General features: G+C 38.0%; 1 long non-coding RNA gene across 1 annotated transcript; it reads left to right on the top strand.

The window, feature by feature from the left end:
* Positions 1–12,290: 12,290 nt before the first annotated feature.
* LOC138843629 (uncharacterized) lies at positions 12,291–15,206 on the top strand. The gene is made up of 3 exons (XR_011378585.1): positions 12,291–12,435; positions 13,138–13,244; positions 14,397–15,206. It is a non-coding gene; the product is annotated as an uncharacterized lncRNA (long non-coding RNA).
* The last annotated feature ends 577 nt before the right edge of the window (positions 15,207–15,783 follow it).

Raw genomic sequence — 15,783 nt, 5'->3', positions numbered from 1 at the left:
CTATTTCAGTAATAATAATGCATTCCAGTTTCATCCATGTTGCTGCAAATGACAGAATTTCATGCATTTTTAGGGATGAATAGCATTCCATTATGTATATACGCAACATTTTCATATGCATTCATCCATTAACTAATACTAAGATTGATTCCATATATTTTAAAAGACTTATTTATTTTGAATGTCACAGTTACAGAGATAGATGGAGAGACAGAGATCTTCCACTGTCTCATTCCCCGGATGGCATCTGTGGCCAACGCTGGTCCAGACCTAAGCCAGGAGCCAAGAGCTTCATCAGTGTCTCCCATATGGGTTTCAGGAGCTCAAACACTTGGGCCATCCTCTGCTGATTTTCCTAGGCCATTATTAGACAGCTGGATAACAAGTGCAGCAGCCAGGACTCAAGTGTGTGCGCACATAAGACACCAGCACCATAGGCTGCGGTTTAACCCGCTATGCCACCATGCTGGACTCTCTTATCTTGACAATTATGAACGTGTGAAATAAACATTCAACTGTATACCAATGTCAATTCCTGTGAGACCTATGCAGTAGGGGGATTGCTGAATCATATACTACTTCTACTTTCAATGGGAACTTTCTTTTGTTGGAGCCACCACTGAGTGGTAGTAGCATCCCTACTTGATGGATTCACAGTTCTGTGATAGAATTTCTAAGAAACTCATTTAATCCCCTCCCTCTTTAAATTAGTGTTCAGTTAAATATTTTTACTCTTAATGTGACCATATTAGTGTTTGGAGAATAACACAGCTTGAGAACTCTGAAGACTGGCTGGGTTTATAGCACAGTGCATAATGAATAACAAAATTCCATACAACATTCTCCAACGTGTTCAAGACCTGTCACAAACCCAAAGATACATTTGTCTGCCCAACACAAGAAAGACTGTATAGAATAAATCTCACCACCAAGGCTAGATAAATGGCGTATGTACAAAGCCATGACTGAACCAGGGCTATCGGCAGTCACCCTGGCTCTCTGCTACTAGCTTAGAAACACCAGTTAGCCAGCAACACCTGCATTGTACTAGAAGGGTAGGGTCAAGAGTTCATAGAGGAACTTTTTCTGTGGTTTAGACATGCAGAGATGATGAAAGCTTGAGTTGTAGCATGAAAATTACCCCCTGCAATGCCATATCCAACAGAAACTTACAGAGGGTTCGACTGCTCTAATGTGATAAGCATAGCAAAACTAAAGCTCACACCAGCTTGAGTCCTGACTGGTTTGACTCTGTCACCTGGACTAACTGCTCAAGGGGATATACATCCACGTTCAAATATAAATACTGGTTACCTCTGTGTCTCCAATGGTGACACAAGCTAGAGCAGTTTGCAAGTAAATGAGGTGCCTGAGGAGTAAGGAAAAAAACAGCAGCAATGCATGGTCAAGAAATAAAGTAGTCCGCAGGTCACACTCAGAAATAATGCTGCAATGTTTCAGATAGCAACCTTAGAGAGCTATAATTGATGTGATAAATGATGGCCACGTTAAACAACATGTCTGAAAATTGTAAAGTGCAAGAGAGAATTACATGGAAATGCTATAAAGAAAAGTATGATGTCAGAGATGAGAAGTTCCTTCAGTAGAGTCGATGCTGAAATAAAAATGCAGGAAACACAAAGATAGTTCAGAAATATTACCCAAATTGAAGAACAAAGAAATAGAGTGACAAAGGAGAAAGCATCCAAAATCAGTGGGACAGCATCATAATATTTAGATAAGCCTAAACTGGATCTCAGATTGAAAAGAATGATGAAATTTGCAGAAGGAATATTTGAAGGCTTATCAACTGAGAATATTCAAGGTGATATCTCCCTGTGGGTTTGATGTGCACTTTCCAGATGATTATTAATGAAAGCTTAAAATACAAGAGCAAATATTTTGATGTTATTTTCTTAAAGATTTCTTTGGAGACAAAAGTATAAACTGTGCCCAGCATTGATTACTTGTATATTATCAAATTAAAAACTTCTGCTCTTCTTTTAAAATGCTTGTTTTCTAAAGACACTATATAAAGAATGAAAACTGAAATAAAGTAGTTACAAAACATGTAAATTAGAGAGTACTCAGATGCAGAGCATATAAATAATTCTTACAAATCAATATTAAGAAAATGAACAGGAGGCCAGGGCTGTGGCATAATGGGGTAAGCTGCTACCTGCAAAGCTGGCATCACATATGGGTGCCAGTTCGAGTCCCAGCTACTCCACTTCCAATGCTGCTGGCTGCTAATACACCAGGGAAAGCAGTGGAAGATGGCCCATGGTCTTGTGCCCTGCACTCATGTGGAAGACTGAGAAGAAGCTCCTGGCTCCTGGCTTTATCTTGGTGCAGCTCTTGCTGTTGTGGCTATTTAGGGGTGACCCAGCATGTGGAAAGCCTCTCAGTCCCTCCCTCTCTCTCTGTACATCTTCCTTTCAAATAAATCCTTTTTAAAAATAAAAAATAAAATGAATAATTCAATAAAATGATGAAATGATTTGAATATACACTTTAGCTTAGTAGTTACCTAGTAGACAAAATACACACAAAAAGATGCTAAATAGAATTTACTCATGAGGAAAATGCAAATTAAAATTACAACTAAATTTCTCTACACCCTTATTAAAGTGTTTTTACAAACTGACAATATCACAGTTATCACAATATTGGAAGGATAAAAAATGGTTCATTCATGTATGCTGATGGGAACATGAAATGATATATACTCTAGAAAACACTTTGGAAGTTTTCTACGGAGCAGGACACTCAGATTCAAAAGTTTTCACTAGCCAATGAGCAAGCAACTAGTAGGTATGTACAGTTCCCAAATTTAGACTGGGTTCAATATACTATGCTATTCTTCACCCATATGCCAATGTGTCTTTCCTCTAAGAGGTAAAGAATCAAACAGTAACCCATGCATACTTCATACAAAATAACGAGGTTAGTTGCTGTTGAATTAACACCCACCCAAAATGCACATGATAGTGACTGAAATTAATGGAATTCTCTACAAAAGTGTGTGAGTTGCAGAAAGAGGGTATCCAGGGCTCTGTTTCCTGACCTTCATCAGAGCCCTGACACTGTGCTGATCCATCTTGTCTTCATAAATGCTGTGATCAGGAAGTCTTGATTTGAAGGTGGCTGAATTCCCAAGTCTCTGACATCTCATTTTAGTAGACCAAAAATTTGACCTCATTTCAACCAGTGGCTAGAAAGCAGGTACAACCCATGAGCAAGAAAAGGTAATCTGACATGAGAGGGGAAGACTCCAGATCTTCCAAGGGTTTTGGTGTTTCCTAGGGAAAAACGACTGTGTTTTTTTCTTTGTGGTGTTCCCAGCATTGGGTAGCATGACACATAATTTTCTTCTCACAGATAGAGAGCATGAGTCTGGCACAGTCAGAAGCAGTCATCTGTGATGCTGTTAAGCTTCGACAGTTTCTATTCATTGACTCTTTCCAATTACTTAAAATAAAAAAAAAAACACAAATACGTTCTGTGAGATACTAATGCAGACATATTCAGCTATACTGGTCCAAAGTGAAGGAGGCGTATCTCTTTGTCTTTACGGAGACTATCCCACAGGGCCCTAAGCTTCCCTAGAGAGCTTCATGTGAGAAATACACTCATAGACTTCAACTTGAAAAACTCCTTCCCTTCTCTGTGAACTCATCTTCATCATTGAGCTTAGGTCCTCTGGAATGTGTGTGTGTGTGTATGTGTGTGTGTGTGTGTGTGTTTCTGCATGGATACATGCACATGTACTTCTATGTGCTTGTATATGTGTATAAATACATGTACGTATGTGTGCATTGTTTCCTGTGTGTTTTCCGGACTATGAGCCAGAATCCGTGATTACAGAGCTTGCTAGCTCTTCTCTCTCTCCCAGATGCTTACATTTTGAGAACGGGTACTGAGTTATGCTTACATGTCCACGAACTGCTGGTTCCTTTACAAGACAGCCCAATCCAAGAAAAATAAGAAATTTGACTCCAACTGAAGTTCTGTAATATATGAATCATCACCTATAATTAAGAATATTTTAGGGTCCTGAAATGAAGTACTAAACTTATTAAACTAATTTTTTGTTAATGTGAATATCAACTGCTATAAGGGTCAACTGAACCCAGATTTACTTCATTACAGAAAAATGAAACTTCAGTTCCTGACCCTTTAACACATGTAGCAGCCTAAGGAAATCCACAGTGAGTTAGCTTAGATATGTTTATTCCGACTTAGAACTGAAATGCCTTTGTTCCCTTTCAAAATTTATGATTGTGACTTGAGTATGAATTCTGACAGAAGTATGCTTTGTTTTGAGTTTCAGGTGTCATAGCTGTGATGCTTATAATAATACTGTTTTACATTTTTTAAAAAAGACTTATTTAATTATTTTTCATTTTCCAACTTTTAGTGTAAGTGCTAAAGTTCAACTTTGGATTGATTTATTAAATATTCATACAATTTTTCATTTTGGTTCTTGATGGCCTTTCTGACACATGGGTGGGGACAAGTGAGACACTGACACCACTGGAAACTTTCTATGTGGGAATATCAGTGTCATGTGATCGTCTGCACCTTCACACAAGGTCTCTGTGAGGGGCGGTCTCACACATCAGGACCCGCCTGGTCTCACAGCAGAGGTGAAGCCAGCAGAGCCGGGACGTGCTCGCCTGCTCCTGACCAAGCCTGTGCTCCAGCTGGGGACATCCCGAGGTACAGACACAGACAGCAGCTATTGTGGGTGTGTGAGTCCATCTCCATGTTGCCTTTCACCCTGTTGATGGCAGAGGAATAGAGTAGCACTTGGTCCGGGAGAGATGCGTAGAAAGATGTGAGAGTTTTGAATTGTTTCAAGAATGAATTTAAACTATGATCCATGTTGATACCTAAGTTACCTTTATTCTTGAGGAGAATGCAGAAATGGATCAGAACGAGAATATGCCTAAGGTGTTTAACAGGGAGACTATGATTTTTTCTTAAATTCTCAGGTGGTTTGATTATTATTTATTTCTTTATTTTCCTGGTATTATATTATGTTCTTTTGTTTCTCATTACAATGCATGTCACTTAACTGTCTAGGAATGAATTAAGCCTGGCTTGAATTCCCTTGTTCTCAAGTCACCTATAATAGAAAAATTTGAATGATTTATTAATTTTGTATTTTTCTATTAAAATAAATTTAGCTTAGTATTCAGCAATTTGCTTCCTTGTTATTTATGTAAACAGATATATCAAAAATAATTAAACAAAGAATCTTTGGAAATACATGACCCTGAATTGAGGTTTACTTATAATTTGTCATTGTGTTAGAGAAGAAGCTATTGAACAATGAATAGTATATTTGTACATTTTGTCCTTATTTGATGATTGTTTAAATCCAGTTTCCTCAAATTATGAAGTAATTAACTGGTGAAATATCAAGATATTTTAAGAACATAAGATTTAAATCCATCTACAAGAGCAGTATATGGGTTCTGTCTAACTGACCAAAAATATTGTTTTGAGAAAAATGCACTGTCCTCTTAGCTCAGATTTCCTCCGTAGTTCATATTGTATTATTCCTCTAAGAATATGCCTAAATATTTCGAAATTACTTGTGATTTGTCTATGAGATACATTTCACTTTTGTTCTTTTATTTAAAAAAAGAAGAAAAATTAATGAAAATTTAAGATTTTATTTACTTGAAAGTCAGAGTTACAGAGAGAGAGAGAGAGAGAGAGAGAGAGAGAGAGAAATCTTCCATCTGCTGGCTTGTTCCCCAAGTGGCTGCAATAGCCACAGCTGGGGCGATCCGCAGCCAGGATCCAGGAGCTTCTTCTGGGTCTCCCACACAGGTGCAGGGGCTCAAGGACTTGGGCCATCTTCTACTGCTTTCCCAGGCCAGAGCAGAGAACTGAATTGGAAGTGGAGCAGCTGGGACTTGAACTGGCGCCCATATGCATTGCTGGCACTGCAGGGGGTGGCTTTACCCACTACACCACAGTGCTGGCTGCTAAAACATTTTAATATATTAGAAATTAATGTACATTAATGTACATTAATTACATTCACCATCAGCTCCCTCCCACAGCCTGTTGTGTCTGCACTCCCGGGCCACAAATCATTCAGTACATGAACAAATGCCATTTATTCCACAATCTTTGCTGAACACTGAGTATGTGCAATATACCAAGCTAAGAAATGGAGAAGGGTTGAGGAAAACCTTCTTTTATGGAGACTATTTGAAAAGATTCATGTTGAAGAAAATAAAAGAAGTAATCGATGTCTATTTTAGAAAATGTTACAGGGGCCAGCGCTGTGTCACAGCAGGTTAAAGCCCCAGTCTGCAGCATTGGCATCCCATATGGGCACCAGTTCAAGTCCCGGCTGCACCACTTCCAATCCAGCTCTCTACTATGGCCTGAGCAAGCAGTAGAAGATGGCCCAAGTCCTTGTGCCCTTGAACCCACTTGGGAGACCTGGAGGAAGCTCCTGGTTCCTGGCTTTGGACTGGTTCAGCTCTGGCCATTGCATTCAATTGAGGAGTGAACCAGTGGATGGAAGACCTCTCTCTCTCTCTTTCTGGCTCTACCTCTCTCTGTAACTCTGTCTTTCAAATAAATAAAACAAATCTTAGAAAAAAGAGAAAATGTTACAGAAATAAAATATAAGAAAAAATATAAAATTCTTCCATAACTTATAATTTGGGTATGGCTATTTCTCATGCTAATTAATTTTTATGCTTCTTTTGACTTTCTTCTTTTTTTTGTTTCAACATAAGCAATATCCATATTGTACCAAACTTGTATTGCATAGTTTTATATTCTATATATTCCCCTTTAAGTAAGATTATTCCCCTATAGTAAATAGGATTAAAATGCTAATTTTATGAGATACATAGTACTTGTTTTTCATTCCAGGAGCACAACAATAATACAAATCTATTGAGGTAAAAAATGATTATTTTTTCTAGCTCTGTTAATAAAATGATCTTTCCCAATAGCTCCTGATTTAATAACTAAGGACAGTACTTAAGCAAGAAATGTTATGTGTTAGGCGATATTATTTACATAATAATTTAAAGGATCAGAAAACACATCCACAAATGTTTTAGTAGGGTGTGATATGTTCTTTGCTCTGAAAATCAATGCTAGTCATCACCACTTATATATATATATATATATATATATATATTTACCTTGATTTTGCTTCATTTTATGCTAGCTTATAATTCCAGACTCGACAGTTATTCTTCAGATAGTTTAATCTAACCCATCACAGGAGGAGATTAGAGAATTTACTTTTAAGCCATACCATTGATTTGTGGCATACAAAAAATTAGAACGCTGTCTTCTAGATTCATATCTTCATAACTCTGTCTTCCAAATTTATTTTATGAGAGGTTGAATATCAAAAGATTATGAGGTTTAGAATGTTCACCTTCCTTAAACATTCTGTCTTACAGCCACCTTAGATTTCAGGGAAGATTTCTCAGCACATTCTTAAATACCCAATCATGTCTTGCAAGAGAGAAAAATATTTCTTAATATCGCCAGTTAGAAAAGTACATTTCTGATTCAGAATCTTTTTTTCTCATCTTTTTCTGGGGCAGAGAAGCTGCTTCATACTTTTGTAGAAATATCATTTATATATACTATTATATATTATATATCATATAATTATATATTATTATATGTTATATGTTATATATTTTTCAAATGTAAGTGAAGAATTACATTTTTGGACTTGTATACATCTGGAATTGAGCCAAAGACTATTGTTGACTGAAATCCATGATTTCTTCATTTTTATTAACTCCAGGATCAGATTCATGAAGTTCAGTGACTATCAGGATGATGAGATGAGATAAAAGTGATGAGGGTGATACAAGACAACTTGGAAGCTTGTGTCCTTGCTAAAGGAGCTGTGTCTGATCGCTGTCATATTATCATGGTCCATTGAACCTAAGGCAGGCACTAAGTGATCAAATATAATCTCTCAAGAAAAGATATAAATCAGGATATTTGTCCATGAATTATGTCAACTTCTGCATTTTGACAACTAATTAAGTGATATTAACAGTCTAAAAGTTTAATATCATATGTCCACAAGCTGTCATGGTTCATTACATAACTCAGTAGGTCTCTTTTCTAAGACATCATGAAGAGGGATTCGAATCACTTTTTCCTGGACTGACATAATTGTGAACTGTGTTAAGCTGGTCCCTGCTACATCAGTTCCCATATCAGAGCGCTGCTTGGTGTCCAGGCTGCCCCACTTCTTATCCAGTTCCCTGCTAATGTGCCTGGGAAGGAGCAGAAGGTGACCTAGGTGCTTGGGCCCCTGCTACCTATGTGGGAGACACAGATGAAGTTCCTGGCTTTGACCTGGCCCAGCCCTGACTGTTGTGGCCATTTGGGAAATGAACCAGCAGTTGAAAGATCTTTTTCTCTGTCTCTCCCTCATCCTCTGTAACTCTCTTCTTTCAAATAAATAAAATGGATTTTTTAAGTGAATTAGATGACCTTATTCCAATAAAAAATTATTTACAAAAATAGGCAATGGGATAGGTTTGGTCTACCTGTGGTAGTTTGCAGATTTCTTATTTAGAAACTTAAATGATCACCTCATTACCATTTGTAGTTTCATTGACTTTTTTTTTTTTTTTTTTTTGACAGGCAGAGTTGGACAGAGAGAGAGACAGAGAGAAAGGTCTTCCTTTTTCCGTTGGTTCACCCCACAATGGCTGCTGCGGCTGGCACGCTGTGGCCAGCGCACTGAGCTGATCCGAAGCCAGGAGCCAGGTGCTTCTCCTGGTCTCCCATGCGGTTGCAGGGCCCAAGGACCTGGGCCATCCTCCACTGCACTCCCGGGTCAGAGCAGAGAGCTGGACTGGAAGAGGAGCAACCAGGACAGAATCTGGTGCCCTGACAGGGACTAGAACCCGGGGTGCTGGTGCTGCAGGCGGAGGATTAGCCTATTGAGCCATGGCGCTGGCCAACTTTTAAAAATAGTACTCATAGTCTTCTATTTGTTTTGATTAATACTACTTTTATGTTGCTTGTAATAATTTTTATTGAGATTTTACCTGAGACTTATTAAGTAAATCACTATAACCATTAATTTAGTTATTATTAGTAGGATCTCTTTTAGTAGAAGGCGAAAGATTTACATGATCTGAAGAGAAATCAGGATCTTTTTTAAAAAATCACTTTTTTTCTGATGTGTCCAGAGAGATGGTGGTTTTCGTTCATTTCTACAGGCCACAGTATGCATCACTCACTTAGCTCTCTCCATCATTTATAAAACACACCTTCCATTTTAACTGAAACAACAATGTCTTGTGGAACTGCTCTGATTCTTGCTGTGTTTTTGGCCTGGAACTCTCAGAAATGAGTGAGGAGAGAGTGACATGCCTAGAGTTGCAATCGCCTCATGCAAAGAAAAAGAAAAGCAAAAGGCATCCAGCTCCCAAAAAGAGAGGTAAGGTTTTCTTCTCTTTGTTTTCCTGATTTCTGAAAACATGATGTCAAGTAGTAACAAAATAAGAAATTAAAAAATTAAAATAAGTACCTGGCTCCTGCCATCCGATCAGCGCGGTACGCCGGCCGCAGCGTGCTGGCCGCAGCTGCCATTAGAGGGTGAACCAACGGCAAAGGAAGACCTTTCTCTCTGTCTCTCTCTCTCTCACTGTCACTCTGCATGTCAAAAAAAAAAAAAAAAGAAAAAGAAAAAAAAAAGTAAAATCATGAAATCATGAATAGTTTATGCTAAATATCTGGTTCCTTATTTCATTTTATATATTGGGAGATCTACTTAAGTGTGATACCACTGGAATTTATGAATAGGGTAAATAGTCAGTTTAGTTTAAACTCCAGCATAAATACTTCTCTGTTCTTATCTGTTTGCCATGCTCATTATATATCCTTCTTTTTGATTTTGTACAGCAATCCCTTGTACAGTAATCCTGGGAATAGTATGTCTTTTGCCCCTGCTGGTAATCACAGTCTTAAGATACATGAGTGAGTATGATGTGCCTATTTTCTACAAAATAATCAACTTTAAATGAGCTCAGTTGAAAGGGGAAGTTTTTTTTTTTAAAGATTCTATTTATTTATTTTAAAGTTAGAGTTACAGACAGTGAGAAGGAGAGACAGAGAGAAAGGTCTTCCGTCCACTGGTTCACTTCCCAAATGGCCGCAACAGCCGGAGCTGCACCGATCTGAAGCCAGGAGCCAGGAGCTTCCTCTGGTCTCCCACACAGGTGCAGGGGCCCAAGGACTTGGGCCATGTTCTACTGCTTTCCCAGGCCATAGCAGAGAGCTGGATGGGAAGAGGGACAGCCAGGACTAGAACCAGCACCTACATGGGATGCTGGTGCCACAGACAGAGGATTAACCTACTGTGCCATAGCGCCAGCCCCGAAGATTTTTTCAATTGATCAAGTTTTTAAAATGAAATATCGCTAGTGCTGTGGTAACAGAATGAAAAGATCAGATGAACATAACGTGGGTAGGTCAAGTACCTCTGTGTTGGAGAGAATTGCTGTGAAGTAAGAGGCAGGTAGAAATTGAGAGATGAAGGGTAAATACAGTCATGCAGGTGGAGTGAACATTACGGGGTGAACCAACGGTAAAGGAAGACCTTTCTCTCTGTCTCTCTCTCTCACTGTCCACTCTGCCTGTCAAAAAAAAAAAAAAGAAGAAGAAATAATATGGTCGAGGAAGCAGAAGCCAGATCATGAAAAAGCCTCTTAAAACTAGGGGGTGATATATGAACTCCTTTAAGGATAAATTGATATTTAAAATGGATTGAATGTAAGTGCATGTGGAAAACAACCCTTTTGATTAGAAAATTAGAAAGGAAGCCAAGCAATATAGCATGATGAAGGGTCAGCTAAAGAGAGTCCATGCTTTCAAGTAGAATAGAAAATTCAAATCATAGAGCGGCCAAACATGCTCATTAAATTTCCCAAGAGAGAGGATTCAACATTATTTCCTGGAGTAGATTCAGTGTAGCAGTGCACATGGTCAAAGCCAATTTGCGATGGATAAACTTATTTCCAGGTTTTTTCTGTTTTATGAAATGTTCACTACTGCTTCATGTGCCTTAAACAGAACATATTGTAAGTTTCAAATTCTTGTAATTACCTATATTTGAATCATATATTTTTTATGGATCTATTACCACATACCAGCATCATTTACTTTGTTATCTAGAGTTAGAGGCTGCATTCATAATAAAATGATCTATTGGAACCATTCATGATACTAAATTTGTATTGTGGATTGAAGTTTTTCAGAGGTGTTGTGATTGCACAATGCAGGATACGGGAAACACAAATGGAAACAACATGTCCTCAGTGGAAGCTGAAGAGCCTTCGGTTTCACCACCTGGTACAGGTGTGTACTCAGTGTTTAAGGTAACAGCTGACAGAGTTCTTTTGTGTGGACTTACCCTGTCTCGCACTATTTCAATATATAATTTACAAAGTTTATATTGAACTTTAGCATGATTTTTTTAAGATTCATTCATTTTTTTGAAGGGTAGAGGTATATATATAGAGACAACACACACAGAGGGATAGTCCATCCATGTGTTCACTCCTGAATGGCTGTACCGGTCAGGTCTTGGCCACAATGAAGCCAGGAGCCCGGGGCTTTATACAGTTCTCCCACATGGGTTCAAGGGGCCCAAACACTTGGGTCATCTTCGGCTTTATCAGGCGCATTGGCAGGGCACTGGATCAGAAACTGAGCAACTCGGACCTGAACTGGCTCCCATAGGAGATCTCAGCGTCACAGGTGTCAATATTATCGATTATGCCACCACACCCCCTGGCATGGGCATGAATTTTGCTCTCCTCAACTCATTAAATCCAATTTTCACATTATATCTAACACATGATTTTCACATATTGAACTGAGTATTTGAATAGTCTGAGCTTGCGCAAGGATATATTTTCCCCAGTATGGAAGCCCTGAAGTTAACACCATTGCTGTTCATTCACTTTGATGGATTCAGGAATCAGGGAGAACTACTTCCTAGCCCTGCAGCTTGTTCATACTTGAGAATTGCAGGTTGCTCAGTGCAGGCTTCACAAAGTCCCCGTGTCTGTCAGAGACAGTTTTTGGCTCAGAGTATTTTCCCCAATAGAATTTCACACAACGGGATTTGGTATAGAAAATCCATTTATTCTAGGGTCACTCCATCTGAAGAAACCAGATGAAAACCTAAAAGTGCATGTCTCTAACTGGTCTTGGGTTGGGGGTGGCGGTGGCTTTTGTTTTCAAGAAAGACATTGTGGATCCTGTCAAAGACAATGGGTTTGCTGTGGAACAAATTGCTACTATTTTTCAAAAGAAGAGACAACTTGGAATGAGAGTGCAAAGTCATGCCAGGACAAGAAATCTCATCTTGTTACCATCAATGACAAAGAGGAACAGGTACGTTCATTTAATCAAGTGTGAGAAGCCTGCATGGCCTGAGTAAGGGTGGCTGTTTAGACTTTGCTCCAGTCTTATTGGGCCCGCTTGGTGGGAGCGCTTGTATCTGCAGGGGAGAAGACACAGGCTTTAAAGAGACGTAAAAACATTATCTAAAGCAGCAGGTAGGGCCTTGCTGTGCATGCCATAGAATGCTCTTTAGTTGTTATGGGCTATGTCTTTATGATTTATGGATAATCCAGCAAAAATACACAAATGAGTGATTTAGTGGGCATTTTACTTTAGTGACTCTTCAGAGTTCTAGAAATAATAAAAGATGATTTATCACCCTTCTCGTATATATCTATACTTTCAGTAGATGTGAGAAGATAAACCATCATAATCTTCCTTCTACACAAGTTAACTAAAGTGGAAAAATGTTGGAAAGAGTGTCTGTCAGAGAGAGAGAGAGAGAGAGACAGACAGACCAAATGGCTTTGATCATTATGGGCCTTTCATGATATTTTTTGAGTCACAAAGCTGCGAAAGTTTGTTTTTTGGCTCTTTTACTTTTGCTGCTTTTCTGCACGGTAAATAATCTAGTGCCTGCTCTATTTATCATAGGTTTGTTTGACATTAGATATGACCAGTGTTTGGTACCAATGTTGTAGATAAAAATTATTGATATTTTGAGTAATGCTATTAATCCTAATTTGTACACAGAATTTCATTCAAACACAAACGAAATACAATTATTGGATTGGATTATACAGAAAAGGAGCTAAATATGATTGGATGTGGCAGGATGGCACAGTACCTGCTAAGGACCTGTAAGTTTTCATTTAATATTCTAACCATTCAGTTTTTTTTATCAGCAATTGATGTATAGATTAAAAGCTAACAGCAGGAAAAGATTCTTGAAAACTTCCAAAATATCCTTCATTCTATTTGATTTCACATTTCAGATGACAATCAAATGCAAGCCTTGGGGACTTAAGTAATCATCCCTAAAGACATCACTTTTTTCCATAGTGTTTTTTGTAGGTTCCTTCCAAATAGTAAAATCATGTGTTTCTTTTATATGATATCTGTTGTGTTGGCAGGTGTGGTTGGAAGAGAGGGAGGAAAAGTTGTTTCTAAACCGAGCTCTTCCTCTTCACAAATGTTTAACTGGTGTCTTCTAAAACTGAAGAGGCTTCTTTTCCAAACACATAAATTAATAATCTTAAATCTAACATGGAGATTAAGATTTTTCATAGCATTAAATTTGCACAAGTCCATGTAGTCGCTGGTACCCTCTTGGTAGTAAAATAGCATTGATCCATCAAAAATGATGAAATAAACTTACTACAGTGGCACCAGATTGACTGATGGGTCTAAATGAGGCAGGGAAATTACACAGTGCACTGGAGGAGGAGCAATGCTGTGGAGCGTTGTGCAGTCCCTGTCGTGTGAGGAGCACTGTTTATTGAGGGAGGGTGGAGGCAGAGGAAGAGATTCCCTATTTTACGTGGGGTAGTCAGAGATGACCTCAATGAGACAGTGTCATTTGTAGAATGACTATGCAGGTGAATGGGTGAGATGAGGGGGTTCTCTGTTGGTGTTGCACCCTGGAAGGAAGGCCAATGGGTGTGACAGGTGGCAGTGCATTTAGTTTTCTTACAGAACCAACAAGAGGGTCTGCGATGCTGAGTAAAATGGGAAGAATAAGATCACATAGGAATCAGTGAGCATCGCAAGAATTTTATTTCTTTGTCACTGCAGTGATAAACCTGTAGGTGGTTTTTTGACAGGGTATGACAAGAGCAAGCTTCCTATGTCAGAGTCACTCATTAGAAGCAGTTGTAATTACACTTTATGAATTAATAGCAATACATCTCTCACAGGAGTTTTCTTTTCACTGAATAATCACACACATGTCTTAACATTGTGATAATGAAATTTTGCTTATAGAATTTTAAAGCAAAATATTCTCTGAACAGGGCTTTTCAAGCAGGTAAAGTGGCTGACAAATGTGGATGCCTCAAGTCAGGATATATTAATAGTGCTGCTTGTGAAAAACACTTTCGTTACATTTGTGAAAAGGATGCTCCCTTCCTCAGTGATTAGTACAACCATGATGGAAAACAATAAGCAGATCTTCAAAAATCTAAAAATGTATCTACCATATGACTCAGCTCTCCAACTTCTGAGAGTATATCTGAAGGAAGGTCTATGAGAGATTCCTGCACTCCCTAGTTTGTATGAACCCAATTCTTAATAGCAAAGATATGGACACAACCTTGATGTTCATCAGCTGATGAATGGATGAAGAAAGTGTGGTATACCTACGTGATGGAATACTACTCAGCCATGAGGAAAAAATGAGATCCTGACATTTCCAACAAAATGCTTGGAAGTGGAGATCATTATGCTATGTGAAAGAAGCCAGTCACAGAAAAACAAAGATCACATATTTTCCCTCACATGTGGAAATCAATCCATGTATAGAAAGTATAAAAGCATGTGGTTGTTATATTATTTGGTATATAGATAGTTATGAATATTTTCTTTACTATATTATATCTTGTACATAGCAATATTCTCCTCTTTCCTCACTATATGATCATTGTCACAAATCCCATGTAATGTGATATTAATATTCCTGTTTTCAAGAAAAATAATATATATTTGTATGTATATAATAGCTACATATGGAAAGAGTGAATATGACAAAATGTTAAAAATTGTTAAATCTTAAATATTAAAATAAATAAATTTCAACATTTTAATTTTGACTGACACATATGAAGTAATTGTGTATGTTTCTTGGGAACAATATGATATTTAATATGTGTACACATTGTGTAATTATCCACCAAATATAATTGACATATCTACAGACTAAGAAATTTATTAGTTCTTGTGCTGGGAACTTTGAGAATCATCATTACTATCTTGGAATATTGAATTAATTGCTGTAGAACATTAGGAACTATTGCTCCTATGCAGTTGCACTTCTGTACAAATTAACAGTTTTCCCCCCATCACTGTCTCTTCTACACGCTTCCCAGGCTCTGGTAGCCCCCATTCTATTCTCTACTTTGAGATCAACATTTTAGCCTCCACTTAAAGTAAGAACATGTAGTACTGACCTTTGTAACTATTTCAGTAATAATAATGCATTCCAGTTTCATCCATGTTGCTGCAAATGACAGAATTTCATGCATTTTTAGGGATGAATAGCATTCCATTATGTATATATGCAACATTTTCATATGCATTCATCCATTAACTAATACTAAGATTGATTCCATATATTTTAAAAGACTTATTTATTTTGAATGTCACAGTTACAGAGATAGATGGAGAGACAGAGATCTTCCACTG

Source organism: Oryctolagus cuniculus, chromosome 9 (genome assembly GCF_964237555.1).
Source record: "Oryctolagus cuniculus chromosome 9, mOryCun1.1, whole genome shotgun sequence".
In the NCBI taxonomy this organism is placed as follows: Eukaryota; Metazoa; Chordata; class Mammalia; order Lagomorpha; family Leporidae; genus Oryctolagus; species Oryctolagus cuniculus.
The sequence above is the reverse complement of the archived record's forward strand: the minus strand, read 5'-3'. Positions and strand labels throughout refer to the sequence as shown.